This window comes from Canis lupus, chromosome 15 (assembly GCF_048164855.1).
Source record: "Canis lupus baileyi chromosome 15, mCanLup2.hap1, whole genome shotgun sequence".
Classification (NCBI taxonomy): Eukaryota; Metazoa; Chordata; class Mammalia; order Carnivora; family Canidae; genus Canis; species Canis lupus.
In genome coordinates this window covers 26969074-26985841 of record NC_132852.1, presented here as the reverse complement: position 1 = coordinate 26985841, position 16768 = coordinate 26969074, and the positions used below count along the sequence as shown (strand labels likewise).

Below are 16768 nucleotides of genomic sequence, written 5' to 3'. Positions count from 1 at the left end.
CCCCGACTCTACCTGGCAACCACCACCCTTCCTTCAAGACTAGATCAGATGTCACTTCCGTGAACTTCCCCCAAGTTCGTCTTGGCATCTTTCTGTTCCCATAGGACTTGGGACAGTCCTTTATTACGATGCCTGTGGCTGTTTGTAGAATTTCCTCTGCTGTGTGATGGCTCCCAGGGGGAAACATGGCTCCAGCTTTGTTCAATTGGCACCCATCCCTAGCGTGCATTAGATGATGGGGAGATAGGGCATTGACCTAACACAAATAGCACCCTAAAGGGATTGGCCTCGCATTCTTCTCTAGCTCACTTTAGCAATATTGATCAGGAGGGTGGTTTATACTCCATTTTGCTCATCCCATTCTCTCACATCCACTCCAGCCAAGGGGTGGATTCTCACCAACGGCACTAGAGACTTCCATATCGTGAAACCTCAGGTCTCTGTCCTCAGCTTCCCAGTGGATCACCATCTCCTCTTGGCTCCCTTTCTTCCCCTGGCTCCCTGGGCCGGCACACAAGCTCCTGGTGTTCCTGGTGTTCCTCATTGTTGGCTCCTTCTCAGACTTAGCTAGTTCCTCCTGTGTCCCTGACCTCTTGATGCTAAAGAGTGTTAGAGCTTGATCCTAGGACCTCTTCTCTTCTTTATCTACTTTCTACTTCACTCTATGGGTCACTTTATCCAGAGTCATGGCTTTAAGCACCATCTCTATGTTGATTACTTCTGAATTTAAAATTCCTGCCTATCCTTCTCTCTTGAACTTAAAGTTCCTATATCCAACGGCACACTCCACACCACCGCTCCACCTTTCAAACTTGTTAAACTGAAATCCTGACCTACCTCCCCACTACCTTCCTCTCCCTTTCCCCATCTCCATCTTCCCCCTCATCCAAACTTCCGGTTGTTCAACTCAAACACCTTGATTCGACTTGGAGTTCTTTCTTTGTCTCACACCCCACCTCTGATATGTCATCTAACCTGCTGCTCTGGCTTCAAAGTGTGTGCAGAGTCCAACCACTTCTCACTGCTCTGGCCAGTTTCACCTGGCCTATTCCAATAGGTCTCTATCTGGTCACCTTGCTGTGGCCATTGCCCCCATCAGTTTATTTCAACAAGACAACCTGATCGATCCCATGAAAACCTGAACCAGATCAGGTCATTGCTCTGTGCAAAACTCTCCAGTGGTTCCTATCTCACTTACATTAGCCTGAAAAGCTCCATGTGAGATGTGGCTCTACTACCTTTCTGGTGTCACCTGCTACTGACTGCTCTCTCCCTCCCTCCTTGACTCAGCTTCAGCCACACTGGCTTCCTTGCTGTTCCTCAACTAGGTCAGGCACACTTTGCTTCAGGGATACTGGACTTACTGTTCTTTCAGCCTACAATGCTTCCCAAAGATGCATGCTTATCACCTTTAAGTCTTTCAAAAGGCCCCTTTCCCAGTGAGGTCTTCCCTCAACACCTGTTATGATACTTGTCATTTCTTTAAAATACTCCAATGTGGTCAGTCGTGTATTACATACGTGCCCGTTCATTTAAATTTTCATTCTAGAGATGGTCAGTTAGTGTGTGGTCAAGAATGCCCAGTTCAGGAACACCCAGCTGGCATTCCACTGGAAAGGGCCACACTCTAAGGTGGCTGCTCTGAGAATTTCTGTGGTCTCCATCTCAAGCAGCAACCGACACTGCTAATTAGCACAATTATTTTTTTTAAAGGCCTTTATTGGTAAAACTACCTGTTAAGTAGCTTAGTGAAAGTGAAGAAAGGGCTTTCTTAGGTAAAATTAAAATTATGTCTCTGGATTGGCTCCACTAGTTCACTACAATCAGTTAGGGACACAACCTACTCTTACATAAACAGGGTGTAAGAATCCAGCAAGGCTTGTAAGCGGCATCCATTGGGAGAAACTTGCTCCCTACATCCAGACATTGGTTTGGAACAAGTTGTGGTACATGACCCCAACTAGAAGGCACAGAACCTTGGAAATGTGGAAAGGTCACGGGAACTCAGAACAAGTTTTATGAATGATTTCAGGCCTGCTTTGCTAATAATTACTTGGTTGATAGATGTCATAAGAAGAATCTGGTTTGAGATGTGTTTTGGTTATTTCCTGGTGGTGACATTATGAGGGAGTGTTGACCCCTCATCTACCTCAAACTTCTCAGTGGCCAGCATCATCTGCCAAAAAGAACCTAAGAATTGAGCGTATGTGAACCTGCTTAGGTCAAATTTCTGTCAAATTTCTAAAACCATCTTATGTAAAATGTTTACCATCCTCCCACACTGCATAGCTCTACCCCTGTTTTATTGTTTTCCATGACCTATTAACATCTAACACCCTATATGTATTAGTTTTTTGGCTTTATTGCCTCTCTCCATCTGTAGATGATATAAACACTACAAGGTCAGGGATTTTTATCACAATTTATTTGTCTGTTTTGCTCACTACTATAGCCCAGTACAAATAACAGTGCCAGGTATAATAACAATGCCTGGATATTTGTTAACTCAAGGAATAAACAATGAGGGAGTGTTGAAAGGCTTTAAAAGACAAGAGGATTACTTTTGCCTGGAAAATCAAGAAAATGTACATCCAATCGTGACATAAAAGAAAGACAACCAGAGTCGTCTAAATGTATAGACAGGAATTTATTGTTTGCCAGGCAAAGAGAGTCACATCCTTTAAAAAAGGTCACTGAGTCTCCTTGAACTGAAAGTGAAAGAGGCAGATATGTCAACAGAAGTTTTGTCCAAATTTCCAGTTGATTCAAAAGTGAAGCTTGAAGTCTCTCTTCAGATGGGTTACTGTTCTGGTTTTGTGTCACTTGGATGTGGGGCGATTCTCAAACAGGTCCACGATGGGTTGCGGGAGGCCCTGGTGGCCTGGTAGTCACACGGGGGCAGACTCGTCTGTGTGTGCTCAGAGTGGGGCAAGATCTTTCTTCAGCTGTCTCAAGAGATGTAATAGAGGGGCATCTGGGGCAGAGAGAATGTTTCCTGAGCCAAAGCACTCCGGAAAGAAAAATACAGAGCACATCCAAGACACAGAGCAAAGGGTAAGTCCAGACGAAGGCTGAAGATGTTGGGAAAGGAGATAGACGTCCTACTGGAAACCCCTTGAACGTGGCCAGCAATGGAGTCATGGGGCACTTGGAATCAGGAAACATGATCAGAGCTGTGTTCAAGAAGGTTAATCGAGCAGCGGTGTGGGGATAAGTCTGTGGACGCGTGGCCAGGCTGGGTGGGAAGCACTGGAGCTAAGAGACATCTGTGTCTCCATGGATATCCTGGAGAGGGCTGGGAATCCCTCTTCCTCTGCCATGTTTCCCTCCCTGCTCCCTAGCAAAGCTTCAGGCAGATGCTGGGGCTGTGGAATGGCCAGTGGCTTATTTTCTGCTGCACTGGGACGAAGGGGGTACTTTCAAGGACCCAATACCCAATAACTCTCATACAGCTGCTACCCCTACCAACCAAATTGTGCTTGCTTCTCTGTCACCTCTTCCCCTTTTGGCACCTCCTGGAGAAGATGGGAACTAGGCTGAGAAGGGCAGGAAAAGGTAAAAGAGAGGCAGGAGAGAACACTGCCATGGACGGGCTGGCTTGGGCCCATGCAACACCCTTCACAAGGCTGACCTCTTCTCTCTTGTGGCTCCTCTGCCAGAGAGGCCTGGCCACCCGAGCCCCGGCCACAGCAGGGCAAGAGAGCATGGGAGGGACGTGGGGGTGGCACGTGGAAGGTGCTGATTCCAGCAGGCCTGCAACATGCCTTCTGATTGAGAAACTCCTTCCCTGTCTTCAGGGACGTCCTCCACTCGCTGCCTTCTAGAGCAAGGAGAGCCAAGCTCCCCCAGCAAGCTGGCACTCTCCCCTGTCGCCTTTGCTCTTTCCAACTGCTCTTAGCAATTGCTTCTCACTCTCCTGACAAGCCACAGGTCACCTTCCACAGCCTGGGAAACTGCTCATCACTGGAATCTGACAACTAGTACAAGTGGCTTTGCCTTGGCCTCCATCCAAGGCTACAGTGTTTCGATTTCAGTGTGTGGCCACTCTGCTCTCTCCCCTAGGAGACCTCTGCCCTCCCTCTGCTTGTCGTGGGCAGGTGCCCTTGGGAATAGGCTTCCTAGCCCTCCACCACAGCCACTGCCAGCCTGGCAGGACACCAAGATCCTTCCCTGGAGGTTCTGAGATATCATGAGGAGGGGGGCATAAGCCATTGACCCAGCAGGCAATTGCTCACCGATCGGAAATAAATGCATCTGGGCACCTGGGTGGCTCAGTCGGTGAAGCATCTGCCTTTGGCTCAAGTCATGATCCCAGGGTCCTGAGATCGAATCCCAAATCAGGCTCTCCACTCATCAGGGAGTCTGCTTCTCCCTCGTCCCCTCCTTCCTGCTCATGATCTTTCTCTCTTTCTCTCTCTCATGCTCGCTCGCTGTCAAATAAAATTAAAAATAATCTTTTTAAAAAGAAAGAAAGAAAGAAAGAAAAGAAAGAAAGAAAGAAAGAAAGAAAGAAAGAAAGAAAGAAAGAAAAAAGAAAGAACGAAAGAAAGAAAGAAAGAAATGCATCTGTCTGATTTCTAGATGGGCATGTCCTTGGGGACCTCAGAGAAGTGAGTAAGCCAAGACATAGGGTAGGGCAACTGAGTCTTGAACCAGGGAGCATGTCGGGCTCTTCTACATCATCACACTGAATCCTCAGGCTAACCCCAAAGACTGTATTTTGTCCCATTTACCAGCAGAGGAAACCAGAGCTCAGAAATACTCATTAACCGACCTAAGAGCACACTGTTAGAAACAGCCGACCTGAGGTCCAAATCCAGGTCTGGCTGATTCTAGAACCTAAGCTCTCTCAAGCCATACACAACTACCTCCTGGGAGAGTGTCAAGAAGAATGACATTGAAGATTTCAGGCCCCTTTCTGGGAAAAGTTCACAACAGTTCTATTATGTCACCAAAATTCATATGTTAAAACTCTAATTCCCAGTACCTCAGAATGTGCTGTATATATTTGGAGATAGGGTTTTTAAGAGGTAATTAAGTTAAAATGAAGTCATAAGGGTGGGCCCCAATCCAACATGAGTGGTGCCCTTACAAGAAGAAGAAAGTAGGACACAGACACGCAGAGGAAAGGCCATCGTGAGGACACAGAGAGGAGCCAGCCACCTACGATCCAAGGAGCCACCCCTGCCAGCACCTTGACCTAGGACTTCTGGCCTCCAGAACTGAGAAAATACATTCGTGCGGTTGAAGCTACTCTGTCTGTGGTCCTTCACTGTAGCCGCCCAAGCAGACTGGGATGAGTCCCCATTTTCTGGGTGCCCATTATTTCCTAGGCCCCACACAGGGGATCTGACATGGAGTTTTGTTCAGAATAGAGTCCCATCAGGGTGGGAGTCAGGGAGGCTTGGCCCTCTCAAAACAAGACTAGAAGTGTAGGAGGGACTCAGAGTACATAGACACTGACCCTGCCTGATGGCAGACATCAGCTGACCTAGAGGCCCTGGATGGGGTGGGGGTGGGGGTGGGTGGGAGGTGGGGGTGTAGGGGGAGGCCAGGCCTTTCTTCTCCTGGCCTAACTCATGGAAGGGCAACTGCTTTTCTCCTCTGTGATGAGGACAATGAAATGCAAGAGGCCTCACTCTTGGGGGGGAGGGGTTAGGGGGGAGGGGGGCCCCCCCGGTCTCCCCTGTCAGTCATCACCCAGAGACTGCTTGACCCTCCAAAGTGATAACTGCCTTTACAGAGGCGCAAACAAGTGGGAAAAACCAGACTGGAGGCAGAATACAGTCCATCTCTGAACTTCTCAAGCCCTAAATTTGAATACAGCCTCTCAAGAGGGGACAGGAGTTAATACACAGAAAGGGAGAGGAAGAAAGCCCCTTTGAACAGCTAGGGTCGGGAAGGAACCAGGGGCTTTTACAAGAATGAGCCCAGGTCTAGAGAGGGAGGTTGGAAATGGGTGTTTCAAGGAGAAAAAAAACATTTTTTCTACACACCCGTTTGTGCAGAGTATATGTACATACAGACACGTGTGTATATGAATGTGTGTGTATATGTGAATGTGTGTGCACATACACACTTCATCTTCTGAAATGCGCGGTCTCCGGGAATTTCATACAGAGAAGAGGCCTTTGCCAGAGCTGCCCTACCGGGAAGGCATAAGCCCACCTGCAACATTTTTCTGGATTCTTCAGTCAGTTTGGAGAGAAGGCAAAGAAACAGGGGCCCTCATCTGTAAGACCGGAAGAGTCTATATTGTTAGCATTCTGCAGTTTGGTGTCCTCCAGACTCAGAACTTCCAAATGGACTCCCTGATCATTTAAAAGACAATCTCTGTGGGCACCTGGGTGGCTCAGCAGTGGAGCATCTGCCTTTGACTCAGGCCATAATCCCGGGTCCTGGGATTGAGTCCCGCATCGGGCTCCCTGCAGGGAGCCTGCTTCTCCCTCTGCCTGTGTCTCTGCCTTCTCTGTGTCTCTCATGAATAGATAACTAAAATCTTTAAAAATAATAATAAAAACATGTTTTTCCCAACCCCAAAGACCGCGAAGTTACTGCTAACGGCCCCCAGTCCTGTCTCCAGCCTTTCCTTTTAAAATCACCCCCAGCTTTTGGCTTTAGGCTCAGAGGAGGCAAAGGGGCAACTGTCTTTGGTCATCCCGAATCCGGGTTCATCCGACACCAGCTGCCTCCACCATGCTGCCGCCGAAGTTTGACCCCGAGATCAAAGTTGTGTACCTGAGGTGCACTGGTGGTGAGGTCGGTGCCACGTCTGCCCGAAGATCGGCCCGCTGGGTCTGTCTCCAAAAAAGGTTGGTGATGACATGGCCAAGGCAACCAGTGATTGGAAGGATCTGAGGATTACAGTGAAACTGACCATTCAGAACAGACAGGCCCAGATTGAAGTGGTACCTTCTGCCTCTGCCCTGATCATCGAAGCCCTCAAGGGACCACCAAGAGACTGAAACTGAAGCAGAAAAACATTAAGCACAGTGGAAATATCACTTTTGAAGAGATTGTCAATATTGCCTGACAGATGCGACACCGATCTTGAGCCAGAGAACTCTCTGGAACCATTAAAGAGATCCATCCTGGGGACTGGCCAGTCTGTGGGCTGCAATGTTGATGGCTGTCACCCTCATGACGTTAGAGATGACATCAATAGTGGTGCAGCGGAATGCCCAGCTAGTTAACTACAAAGGAAAATATTTCAAAAAAGGATCATTTGAATAATAAATAAATAAATAAATAAATAAATAAGTAAATAAATAAATAAGATAAAATAAAATAAAATAAAATAAAATAAAATAAAACCACCCCCAGCACCCCAGGAAAATGTCTCCTCTAGACCTGTACCCACTGACGTGGGTAAAATATTTCCCAGCGGTGCTTTGCTTGCTCCACTTTTATTCACATGCACAAAACAGAAAAAGGAAAAGCCTCTGCTGGACCCCCACCTTCTAGAAGAGAATACATTCCGACCACACTTCATTCCAAGCCTGAAAAATAACCCTTGTGAAAGGGAACCAAGGGTACATGGTGTTTCTGCCTGGGGCCAGGAGCTGTACCCTTCAGCTGGGCTCTGCGGCTCCGGGCCCCCCACAAGCGCCCTGCAGGGCCTCAGCCATGCCAGCAGCCAGCTCCGGTCAGAAGACCCCACAAAGCTCATGCGGGTTCGGGGCAGGGTCGGCAAGAGCCCGGAGCTCTCGGGCGTGGCTCAAGCCAGAGGAGCCCCAGGAGCAGCTGACCCAGGGGGGCTAGCTGGAGGCCCAGGGTCTGGATGGGTCTCTCTGAAGAACTGAGCAGCAGGCCGGGTCGTCCCCCCCCGCCCCCCCCCCCAAGCATCAAAACCACATCAAAAATGCAGGAGGTGGTGGTGGGAGAAGGGAGAAGGCAGCAGCAGTGATGGTGTGGTGCAGCAGGTAGATCCTACAGGGTGGTTGGAACAACGGGAGGAGCACAAATGAAGCTGAGTGATGGGCCGGGGCAGGGGGGGGGGGGGGGAGGCAGAAGCTCTCTTCTGAGCCTTGGCGGTGATGAGCACCTTAAGGCATGTGGGTTCCCAGTGCTCGGTGCAGAGCTCTGGCTCGAGGATTATAGGAGTTCGGCTGAGGCTCAAGAACACGGCTTATGGTGTTGTTGGCACATGATGCGGGCAGTGGTTATAACGTGCATTTGCTGAGAGTTCTCCAGGATGACTTGAGTTGCTATTGAAAATAAGGAAAACTCAGTATAGAATGACTAGCCTGGGGATGCCTGGCTGGCTCAGTGGTTGAGCGTCCAGCTCAGGGTGTGATCCTGGGGTTCCGGATCAAGTTCTGCATCAGGCTCCCTGCAGGGAGCCTGCTTCTCCCTCTGCCTGTGTCTTTGCCTCTCTCTCTGTGTCTCTCATGCATAAATAAATCTTAAAAAAAAAAAAAAGAATGGATAGCTTGCCTCAGACTGAATATTTGTGTCTCCTCCAAATTCATATGCTGAAACGATACCCCACAGGGTGATGGTACTAGGAGGTGGGGCTTTGGGAGGTGATTAGGTCATGAGGGTGGAGCCCTCAGGAATGGGATTAGTGTCCTGGTAGGAAGAGACAAGTGAGAGCTCGCTTCCTCCCTCTCTGTTCTGTACCATGTGATGATGTCATGAAAAGACAGCCACCTGCAAACCAGAAAACAGGTCCCCCCCAGGCTCCAGATCCGCCAGCACTGTGATCTTGGACAGAATCTCCAGCCCCTGGATCTGTTGTTTAAGCCACCTGGCCTGTGGCACTTTGTCATAGCAGCCTGATCAAACTGAGACAGATAATTTGCCCAGTGGGAGAATTGGAGGCTACCTTTTAATCAAGGAAATTTCTTATATAACATTGGTGAAAAGACAAGCACTGTGCAGAAAACAGAAAGAAAGAAATGAGTGAACATATGTGGAATTTAAGAAACAAAACAGATGAACGTAGGGGAAGGGAAGGAAAAATAAAATAAGATGAAAATTGAGAGGGAGGCAAACCATAAGAGACTCTGAACTCTAGGAAACAAACTAAGAGTTGCTGGTGGGGATGGGGTAACCAGGTGACAGGCATTAAGGAGGGCATGTGATGTAATGGGCACTGGGTATTGTATGCAACTGATGAATCCCTAAATCCTACCTCTGAAACTAATTTTAAAAATATAGATTTGGAACAAAAAGACATAAAAGAAGGAAGGAAGGAAGGAAGGAAGGAAGGAAGGAAGGAAGGAAGGAAGGAAGGAAGGGAGGGAGGGAGGGAGGGAGGGAGGGAGGGAGGGAGGGAGGAAGAAAGGAAAGAAAGAAAGAAAGAAAGAAAGAAAGAAAGAAAGAAAGAAAGAAAGAAAGAAAGAAGAAAGAAAACAAGTGAAAGGCAGCAAGTGCTGGAGAAAGTCAGAGGAAGGAAGGGTTGGTTGCCCTTCCCAGTCAAGTGGTCACAGGAGGTGTCACTGAAATAGTGAGACATGAGTGTGTGGATGCATGGGGCTGGGTGGGGACATATGGAGGGGGCTGGGAGGAGGGGGCATGGAGCCGTCAGGACACTGGGAAGCAGCACAAAGGATCCAGGGACCTTTCACAGTATGCTGACCAATGGGCAAACATCTGGCTTAACACCTAGGCCAACTCAGTAGCCCAGCCTGATGACACAGAACCAACCTGTGCTTTCCAATGCACCTGGAGTTTTGCCAGTTGCACCTCCATGGAGAGAATATTATGGGTAAATCAGAAATGCTGCCTCACAGACATCTCCTAGCTTCTTAAATTCTCTAAATGAACAGGAATAAGATTTGGGGAATGACACTCCCCAAAATCAGACTTGGTGTTAGTAACAGTCCCCTTGAGAAGATGTGGAAAGTGAAGTTCAGAACCCATCCAAAGTTGTTCCCGGCTGCCAAATGGCCAAGTTAGCATAGAAACCCACATTTGTCTGGCTCCAAAGCCTGTCTTTTTTCCCTGTAACCAAACAAAACCCAGGTCTGGGGAGGATTCAAAGCAGTGACATCTGGATGGGCCTTCAAAAGGGATCTTTGGTCAACTAGAAGAGAAGATAGACCTCATTACTTTTTTCTTTGGTGGGGAGGTTCAAGACTGTGACAGGATACAGGGCACAGGGAGTCTGGGGAAAAAAGAGAAATAGATTAGATTAAAAACGGAGTTGGCTGGGTGCAAATTAGCTAACCTCTAATAAATGGGATCAATAGCAGGATGTAATTAACCACTGCTTAAAGAGGACCCTGGGTATTTCCCTCAGGGAGCAAACCCCTGGGGATTGTTATGCTAATCCAACTGAAAAGGTAGAAGGACACTACAAATTCTTATCTGGGAAAGAATGGAGCACATTTGAGCTATTCTCCTTTTGTCTGTGGATGCCAGATGGCCCAAATCATTAAAAAAAAAACAAAAAAAACTGGATTACACAGAAGATGAGATTATATGGAGGAAAATGTACACTGTCAGAGGAACAGCTTTCATAGTGCGGGACGATGGAGGCAGATGTTGGGAGCGGGGTGCGGGGGCAGGTGGGGCTGTCATCCTGTAGGAACATCTCAGAACTGCCGCCCACTGGAAGCTTGAGGGAGAGAGCCGAGTCCTTTTGCTCATCCTCACCTCTGCTTCTCCTTTTGTTCCTGCGCACGGCTGGCCGGGAATCTGAGTATCCCATCCAGCTGGGGGAGGCTGTTCAGGCCCCGGGTTCCAGAAAACTATTACCTCAACTGAAGAGAACCGAGCAATCTCAGGCTGTGTCCAAGCCTTTTGGCGGCTCCTGGGTGGCTCCGTGGTTGAGCATCTGCCTTCAAGGGCTCAGGTCCTGATCCCAGGGTCCCAGGGTCCAGTCCCCCACTGGGCTCCCCTTGAGGAGCTTGCTTCTGCCTCTGCCTATGTCTCTGCCTCTCTGTGTGTGTCTCTCATGAATAAATAAATAAAATCTTCAAAACAGGAAAAGCTTTTTGCTTTTTGCTAAAATTGTTTACTTGTCAATTAGGTGGCTATTTTTCATTAAGGAATTGTTGGTTCTTGGCCTGTCTACCTGAAAACTGGGGAATAAGGGCTTCAGGGTTTCTAAATGGCTAAGGGTCTCTAAAGCCACTGACTGGCTGAGACCTGCTTATACTTGGAGCAAAGCTCTAGCTGAAACTCTGATACTCCTCTTTGCACTGCCCAGCACCTGGTCAAGCTGTGATATGGTTAGGGAAGGGATCGAGATGTACCCTCCCAAAATATGCCTCTTTGGCAGAAAGATGGTTTTGAGGTGAAGGCAAGTGTCAAAAAGCAGACATAAGAAGAGCTCTCTGCTCCCTGCCCATCTGCCTGAAAGCGGTATATAAATTTCCCTTGTGCAGGTGTCTCCTCCTTCCATGTAAGGAAGAGAACAACCCTTATCGCCAGAGACACAGATGGCATCAAGATGAGTCTGTACTAATAAACCTTCCTAAACAATCTTTATCTACTGTTAGTTTCCTCCATATATCTCCTAGTTGCCTTTCCATAATTTATCAGCCCTAGAAGCCCAGCCCTCCTTTCCTTTGTTCAGTCATTCACCTATAATCTATTGCTCTCTGTTAAAACGGCATGTAAGTGCTTAAGTTTAACCACTTTTTTGGCTTTCATTTCTGTGAAGACCCTGTGCATGTAAAAAACAAATAAACAAAACTAACATCAATTAAAATTAAATGGATTTTCTCCTGTTAGCCTGTCTTTGTCAGTTTAATTTGCAGGCCCCAGGTACAAACCTAAGGGGGTAGAGGAAAGATTATTTTTTCCTTCTCCTACAGTTATGATGAGAGTTAACTAACTGTTAAAGAAAGCCTCAGTGAGGCCAAAATGTGGAAGCAAAGAGGAGCATACACATATAAAAGGTAGGACACACACTCTGAGCACTTACTGGTCAGGAAGGACTGTGTCCAGGGCTGTCTGCAGAATGAATGTGGGGATGTCAGTGGATGATGATGATCTGGGGCTGTGATGGCAAACAAGAGGCACAAAATGGGTCTTCTGCAACTTTGTGGGGTTTTGTTTTTGTTTTACTGTTTCTCTAGTGAAGAAATAATGCACCAAAGTCCCCTATTTTCTGCAATAGTCTTAACTTGGGGCTGTTTTTATTGTTTTCGATTAAAGAAGATTTAGGAGATCTATAAACAAATGTGATGAATGCTTACTTCTTGGTAAGAATTTTTACAGAAATAATTCCGTAAGTCCCAAAATCTTTTCTGAGCATGTACTTGAAAGTTTGGTTTGGAAAATATGTTCACCAAGGCTGGATCCTTAGAAAGGTGATTTAGATATTTTGTTGTCTTAAAAAAAAGTAAATAATAATTTTGTTTTTCCTAGTTTTACAGACAGTAAAATTAAGATCTAGAACAACTAAAAAAAAAAGATCTAGAACAACTGACTTGCCTGAGATGATGTCGCTGTCACTAGTAGAGTCGGGCCCTCACCTAGGTCATCTGGCATCTAGGTCGGCTCATCATCCACAGCATAGATTTTCTAGAGAGCTTTTGCATCATCTTGGCTCTTTTCTAGCTTCAGGCCAATCACTCATCTATTTTTAGCAGGCAAAACCACTGGGGAAGAGAGAGGTTAACAAATGAAAGGAAAAGATATAAGGCACAAGGACAGAATGAATGTCAGAGGTGGGATAAAAGTTAAAAAAGAAAAGAAACAGGACCTAACAGAGAAGTCAAGGATAACATTTAAGTAGATGAAATGCATTTTATTCACATTGGCCTTTTTCTTCCATTTCCCTAATCCCATTGCACAGGGCAATCCCTTTCTTGTCTGAATCCCCCTGGCATTTTGTTTGTACTTCCCTAATGACATTTATTAGATCCTGCCTTGCAGTAACATACAGTGACATTCCCAACCCTGACTAGACAGACTAAATGATAAACTCTTTGAAGACACAGTCTGTGGTCCCCACACCCCCACCCCAGAATTTAATGTGTTTGTTGAATAAATGAACAAAACAATATTCACAGCCTCTTCGACCACCCCAGCCCCCACCAAAAAAAAAAATTTGCCAAGCCCATTTTAATCTCCTGTTGAAAGAAGTATTTGTTCCTAAAATTTGATTTTGCAGAGCCTAAGTCTTATCAAGCTGCTTGGGACATTAGTACTAAACATACGAATAAAAATAATCAATCACCTTTGCTCTCCAGGAGCAAAAGAGAGACATATAGGAGTTAGAGCCTCTTCTTTGCCTTGTGGAGTTGTCTTGCCTGGCTTTGGAGGGGGGTGGGGGGAGAAGGAGATGCCCTCCAAAGTTTGGGCTTGGGGTTGACAGGGAGCTCTCCTGCTCACATTCACACAGGGCCGGGAAGGGAGTAGACCTTAAAAACTGCCCCAATTCTTCAGGGGCAGAGGAAGAAACAGAGACCTAGGGTCAGTGGTCTTGTCCAAAATCATAAAGCTAGATGGTGGCACAGCCTAGATCGAACAGTTTTCAAGTAGTGTAGTGAATCAAGCAAGGCACTAAAACCTTTCTGCAGAGACCCAAAGGTTAGAAACCCTGCATCTGAAACCATTAGCGAGTGCTACGGTATTATGCATAGAAAATAAATGTGACGACGTCAGGACTAAACCTGGAGCCTATGCTTTTGACATTGCTTGGTGTTCAGTCTATACGTTGAAGAACCTTCTACTGTTTTTGAGTTCGGACTTGGTGGGCAGGGAAGACAGGCGTTCCTCAATTCCATTTGTACATGTTGCCTAAGAACATGCAGTAGACACACACTTTTCTGCTTTGGGGAGCATGAGACAGCTTCCCAGTCCTTGGGAACATTCTCACCGCCAGAGGGGAAGCTCCTGAGTCAGCGGATCTAAGGAACCCAGTCAAGGGGTCCATGCAAAGCAGATCGCTCCTGTTCCAGGGGAGAGTGATTAACAAGGTACCTTCTCTGCTCAAGAAAGAAGAATCCGCAGACCCTTTCTTTCCAATGCCACCTTGATTAATTCATTAACGGGTTTTCAGGCAAGTTTTATTCAGGCACTTTGGGACAGGGCAGTGAGTCAGAGGTTGGCATTGACACCAGAATAGAAGCCATAGTCCTCTCTGGGGATCTGACTCTGGGCTTTAAATCCCCAGATCACACAACTTCCTAATTGGAAAGAAATGTTCTTAAACGAGCAGGGGTTTTGCCAGGCCTGCCAGTGACTAATAAGGTCGGTCTAAGGACTGTCTGATGAAAGAGAAGTTGGATTTACATGTCACAGTGAATTTTTAAAGTATTTTCACCCCGAGGTTTACTGCTGAATATAAATAAAATCTCTCTCCTTGGGCAACCCACCCCAACTCCTGCAGATATGCCTCCCTTAATTAAATTAACTTTGAAATGACATTCAAACAATGTCTTCCACCCCAACGCCTTTGTTTTCTCCGAGATCTACCTTACAGACAAGCTGTTTCACAAGGCTCCCGTGTAAACTGATTGCTTCCCACTCTCAGCCTGCACACTAATTGGAGCCGAGTTTTAACGTCTCTACAGCCAGTATAGGGGGGCGGGGGAGCTCACACCGTATTCATGACACCGTGTACCAAAAGGGCCTGCACACTGACAAATAATACCAAAAATTTTAAATGGAAAAAAATTATCTGGGTGGGGGGCTTAGAGGTGATCGGAGCCATACAAAATTTAAATTTCATCTGCTGAAATTCATTCACACAACTGAAGGCTAATTTCCGAGTCGCAGTGTTTTTTGTTTGTGTGTGTGTGTGTGTGTGTGTGTGTGTGTGTGTGTGTGTGTTTAGTCTCTCAAAAATCGGGCATTCGCATTCGTAATGAAAGCCGCTCTCGGCTCCGACACATGAAGTCCGAAGCCGGGGCCCCCTCCCGAGTGCGGGCGCGCAGGCGCGGGCACACACACGTGGACACACACACACGCACACGCGCCCGCCCACACCACCTTCCTTGCGAATCGCCCGCGGGATTTATGGGCTTCGCCAGCACGGATTACTGTCAGGTGCAGAAAGCAAGCCTTTGTCCTTGAGCATTTTCCTCCCCCCCCCCCCGGATTTGACGGTTATTTACGGGCCACGTGAGCGCAGGGCGGGGGGCGGGCAGGGAAACAAAGGCTCGCGGTGCGCGGCCAGTGTGGCCCCGGGGGTCGCTCCCCGGCTCCGGCGACACGTGTGAGAGGAGCCCAGACCCGCCTCGGGCCGAGAGGCTCCTCCGAGAGAAATCGTGTGCAAGCCCTTGGGAAGGGGTCGGGGGTTCCCGGGGCCCCGAGAGCTCGCAGCCGCGGGCCTGCAGAGCCGCGCGCCTGGGCCAACCGGGGGCAACGGGACCCCGGGTCGGCCGGGGCTCGGGGGCCCCCTGGCAAGGGCGCACACTCCTGGCGTGCCAGTGAGAGCGAGGCTTGGAGCCCTGCAGCCGGCTCCGCAGATGGGAACCCGGACACAGGCCCCCTGGGCCCTCGGGAGGAAGCCCCCGCCCCCCACCCCACCCCACCCCCGGGAGAGGCCACGCAGCGAGCCGCGGGCCGCCCCCGGGCGCGGTGTGGCCCCTTCCAGGGCTCCCGTTAGGCTGAGCGGCGTGCCTGCGGCGTGCGGTTTGGTAAAAAGTCCTCAAAAATGCAGTGTTTTAAAAGACCTTTACAATTAATTAATTGCAAAAAAAAAAAAAAAAAAAACCTGCGAACAAAATATTAAATCTTAAATAGAGACGGGCCCACCGCAGGGCCGTGCTGAGCCGTTCGGTAGCGCGAGGTCAAAGGAAGATCCCCTCCTCGGCCCGGGCCGGGGGATCCGGGGATTCGCGGCGCAGCGGGAGGGGAGCGCGGGCGGCGGGCCTCGGAAGTGGCGGCCCCTCCCGAGGCCCGGCTGCGGAGCGGAGGGGGCCCCGGGGCCCGGAGGTGAGAGCTCCAGGGAGCCGCTGTGCCGGCAACAAAAGCCGAGCGGAAGGCCGAGCTGGGGGCGGGAAGGACCCCGAGGGTTCCGCGGCCTCCGCTGTCCCCGGGGGGGCGGGGGCATCGTGCTTCCAGGCGAGCCCCGGATTGCACGCCTCGGCTCCGCTGCGACCCGGCCTCCAGGAGCCCCGTCCTTCCCCCGCTCCGTGGCTCCTTCTCGCTAACAAGATTTGGCAAGATGTCGGGCGAATAATTTTTGGCTTCTGTCGCGTCCCCCCGCGGCGCGCACCACCCCCAGCCAAAGGCGGCCTCTGGGCAATTCAATGCCTAAGTCAAACTGGGGGCGGGAAGCAGGCTGCGGGGCCTGGAAAGAGCGGGGGGGGGGGCGCAAGGCCTCGGGTCTTCTTAAATCCTTTGCGCGTCAGTTTCTCGGGGTCTAGCTTCGCACGAAGTAGACCCTAATTGTCATTTCCGGAGACAGCAACTCACACGTATGGAAGATGGGGGGGAGGACTTTTCCAAAAGCCGAGAACGTTAGGCCCCCTCCCTCCCCCCAGGATTCAATAAACATCTTTAGGAAGCGTGGACGGGAGGGGCACCCCTGCCTTCCTCCGTAGGAGCCACATTCCGGCAATTAATGCCTCCCTCTGGGTCGTAAAGCAACAAACCCGACACCTCGCTCTTGCTGGGCTTCGGGGCAGGAGGGCTTTTCCCTTTCATCTCGGGGGCCGGGGCTTGCCCACGTTCCCCGGGAAGCCATAAAGCTGATTTAATGGCTCGCGATGAAAATCGATCACGCTAATGCACCAGCCAAGGTCTCGAGGAGTCGCGCTGGTGGAAGGAGCGGCCGGGCGGAGCGCGCGCTCAGCCCCGGGGCGAGGAGGTCCCCGGCCGGGCCCGCCGCGCAGCGGGGCAACGTCGCCCGGTCCCC

The 16768-nt window shown here is 49.2% G+C and overlaps 1 long non-coding RNA gene across 3 annotated transcripts; it reads right to left on the bottom strand.

Moving 5' to 3' along the window:
• Window positions 1-2628: 2628 nt before the first annotated feature.
• LOC140604776 (uncharacterized) lies at window positions 2629-15190 on the bottom strand. 3 transcript variants are annotated; one of them, XR_012007590.1, is made up of 7 exons: window positions 13139-15190; window positions 12391-12557; window positions 11879-11953; window positions 10049-10111; window positions 6739-8207; window positions 4236-4430; window positions 2629-3173 (listed from the first exon to the last, which is right to left on the bottom strand). It is a non-coding gene; the product is annotated as an uncharacterized lncRNA (long non-coding RNA). The 3 variants fall into 3 exon arrangements; XR_012007588.1 differs by having other exon boundaries at window positions 2629-2974; window positions 13139-15188; XR_012007589.1 differs by having other exon boundaries at window positions 2629-2974; window positions 10057-10111; window positions 13139-15188.
• Window positions 15191-16768: the final 1578 nt, after the last annotated feature.